Source organism: Acipenser ruthenus, chromosome 24 (genome assembly GCF_902713425.1).
Source record: "Acipenser ruthenus chromosome 24, fAciRut3.2 maternal haplotype, whole genome shotgun sequence".
NCBI classification, from domain to species: Eukaryota; Metazoa; Chordata; class Actinopteri; order Acipenseriformes; family Acipenseridae; genus Acipenser; species Acipenser ruthenus.
In genome coordinates, this window is record NC_081212.1 from 23,210,431 (window position 1) to 23,214,538 (window position 4,108).

The following is a 4,108-nucleotide window of genomic DNA, read 5'->3' on the forward strand; positions in this document are numbered from 1 at the left end:
TAATGTTGCCTTTCCTTTCCGTGCTGCCTGCTCCCTATAGTGGCTTAGCAAGGTACTGCAGACATAAGCAACCACACTTCAGTACTGCTTAGGGTTAAGGATGCATGTCACGACTGCCCTCGTCAAGATTTCCATTACACGAGAGTAGGATGTTAAAACTTCATGCTGATTTGAACTCGGCTCTCGCCAAGATAAGCACCAACTAAGACGTAGCTTTACAGTAAACTAATGTGATCCATATGTGTCTCCATCCATTTACGTTTCCTTCCATATGATGATGTAGATATCCTTCTGTCTGGTGTTAATGGCTGAAGTGTAATGCTGGCTCCAGGGGTCAGCTTATTTTGCCTCCCTGGCGCATCAGCACACACAATGGCTGCGATGCTGGCTCCGGGGATCAACCACAGTGCGGCCTCCCCAGCGCATCAGCATGACAACCGTCTGGATTGAGCTAAGTAGGGTACATCTCTGGGGTTTTCAAGTGGGCACCTTCCATCCTCAGTGTTTCGTCGACTAGCCCACGACACCTCAAGAGGGCTCGACGGTGATTCTGTTTGGACTTACTGCTGCAATTATAAAAACATTTCTACAGCCAAGACAATAGTATGCAAATTAACAAAAATAAAGACACTTTTACAACACAAAATCTATAGTTAAACATTGGTATTGTCTTTGTTTATCTCATAGTCTCTGTTGAAATTTACATGGACTACATCTTTTCCTGATTCCTTCCACATGTGTTTGGTATTATTTTCAAAAGGCTTCCAAAGGGATGGGGTGGTTATATTTCCTTGTTATTTATTTTCAAAATGCCTATTAAATGTTATTATTCGGCTAACATGGAAGCTGTGACCAACATAAATGAATAGGGTTATGTGTTTTCTTTCCCTCCTTAATTCCATTTGTATTGCACATTTAGTGCTTTATTTTTGCTTTGAAACCACACAGAATACTCGTCATGTATTAATCCAATTGGTGTCGAACCCAATGGTTTGAATGTGGCCAGAGAATTATGAAGGTTAAGACAGAGCTTACAAGTTTAGCATCAAATAAATCTATGTGGTACATAATGTATGAACCATTCTGATAAACTATCTAGGATGTTATCAATAAAATGTATATTGTAGCATTTCTTCTATTACGTTTAACCCTATTATTCGCGTATTATATAGACCGTCACAACGAGAAACGGAATCAATATACAATCCAATTCTCTTTTGATATGGTGTTTTAAATTGTTGTTGTAATGTCCATATGTTGAATAACAATGTTATTACAATTACAACAACAATTCAGAATGACCATAACACCATAACAATGTGCTGTGAAACCAAATACATAATATCACCTCTATTGCCTTTATCAAGTTGTATGATAATTGTCAATGTGTTACTAACATAACAACCCCCAACTCCTCAGCAGTGAAGAGCACTAAGTGTACTATAAGAGGTCATGGTGACCCGTTCGCCTTGGGAAAACTCACACTGAACTAAAATAATCTATGTTGTCATGGAAACTGAATAAAATGACAATAAAACCCATCAATCCCAAAGCTGCACTCATACAGTCCTACTGCCTTTGATTGTACTGGGTAATTGTATTTGCCATTATATGTATGATAATCGAAATATATGAAAGGTCAGACGGTTCAAGGGAATGAATGAATGCATTGCATTTTAGCAGCATGCTAGCTGTTTTAAAAAGGGTACGTCCAGTACTGTAAAAGGGATGTAGACAAAAACGATCTTATTAAAAGGCTGCAATTGGATTTCTTTTTCTTCCAACAAAGAATGGCAAGGCTTGTTCAACAGGTGATGCCCAACATTGAATCATTCTTTTGTATAGATATTTTTTTATTTGTATTTTTAATGCTCCCACACATTATGTCAGCATGCTTTATTCACTGCCAGACGAAAGCTGTTCCTGCTTCTTTCATGCTTTGTTTATCATCTTTTTTAAAAAAATAAATCCTTCTTTTACACTCGCTCAGACAAGCCTAATGAATGCAAGCTATTTTTTATTATTCCAAGTATAACTTGGCAGTGCAACAGAACCATACTAACAGCTTAGGGGCTACAGCAAGGTGCCTATACAGATGGCCTGCCTTCTGCCTGGATGTGAAGACTCAGAGGGAGGCAGGCCGGCTGTCACAGGAAAGCATGACCACAGCCACCATTAAAAATATGTTGTGTCAGAGTGGAACATCTGTACTAATGAACAGTAACCTAGATAGGGAGGTGGTTTTACTACAGTTACATACAATTATAACAAACAGCCGTTTAAATTTGATAAGAACAACTTTTTTTAAATAACAACTGGAAAAGCATTATTAGGTGGAAAGACATGGCTGAGATGTGTTTTAATAGATTACATGCAGAGTTAACAATCACCTTAATATGAAATGGATTCTACACCTTTTTAATATCCCATTATGTGTGTTATGTGAGAGTATATTTGTTTCTGCTTAGATATTTGCCTTGCTTACTAACTATTCCAGCAAAAAAAAATTCTATAATAACAAACATATAGTGCTAAGACACTCCAGAAACATACAGGTGCATCGCCATTCCACCTAAATTACAGTTTAGTAACCCATTTAGCATGGCACAGTCCCTTGAAGATGAATAAATACATGTCACTTTTCAACAAGGCAATGTCTTTCCATCAGGACTGCTTTTGTTATTAGAAGTTCATGAACACTATATCAAATTCGTTTTTAGCTTTTGCTTGTTTTTGCCTTATTATCTTCCAGGATTCTTCAAACATTTCACAAATCTATGACTATCAATACATAGTTAGGGTGCGCTAGGAGGGGAGGTAATACTAAAACATTAAACTTGAATGAGCTTATTATACTTGAATTTAACTGAGCATAAAACAGGGAGTCTGAAAGGAAAACAAAGCAAACAAACAGCTCAGTCTTAGAGAATATTTACTGCTTCATTAAATTCAAAAGAGGTTCGCTTTAATATTTTCTGAGATTGTATGTGTACAATAAATCTGTATCTGAAAGTTTAGCACCAGAGTGCCTACTGGTGCTAAATGATCAAACCCCACCCTAATCAAGCCCCCCCGCCCCCCCGCCCCCCGTTTGCAACCAGTTTCTGCAGTTAAACTTCCCACACGGCACTAAGCTTCTTTCCTGTGTATGTGGATGAGTGTGGATGGGTCATGTGAGTAGAACAGACCCAAATCATAATCTATGATTGCTAAGGAATAAAAATAATGAAAATGTTACAGATGTACTTTAGATTATTATTATTATTATTATTATTATTATTATTATTATTATTATTATTATTATTATTATTATTAAGTAAAGTGATTAGCTTTCTTATCCTTCAAATCTGTAAAACACTGCAGTTTTAAAATAATGCCCCATCATCTTCGTCACCGGAGTGTGCTAATACTCATATGGTACATGTGAAAGAGCATCCGAGTATAAGACTATGCGTTTATTTAAGTGTCTATATGGCATGACAGTGAGGACCCCAAGGGTGTCCTTCACAGTGCCATTTAATGTCCCAACCACACTGTTTATAAATTAACCATCTTGAAAATAAATTAACCATACTGCTCATAAATTATAACAATCTTAAAAATAAATTCACCATACTGTTTATCAATTAAAACCACTGAATTATTTCCTGAACGCACCTCATCATTTTCTATCATTTGTATATTTTTAACTTGGATTATTTTCTTTATTTTGCTTTATAGAAAACACATTCGCTACTTCCCCTGTCAGCCTCACTATCACCAGTGGCCTGGGACCATGGGAGTGAGATCAGACCATGGTGTCACCACAGGAAGTGAAAGAGTACCAGGAAGAAATTGTGTAATCGTGGGGCCTTTGAGAAATCGGTATATCACCAATTAAAGCACAAACAAAACCCGACACAAAAACAACAGAAGAATAAATATAACTTTCATCAAATATATAACAAAAGAATGACAATGTTGCTAATTGCTAATCAGTTGCTTCATCAATTCATTTCACTGGCCCTTTAAGAACTCGCGGTCTCTGTGATCTGCGCAGGCTTAGTGCCCTGAGAATTACTTCCTGCTAAAAAGTGGGCTGCTTGCTTTGTATTTTGGGTGTTCCTGA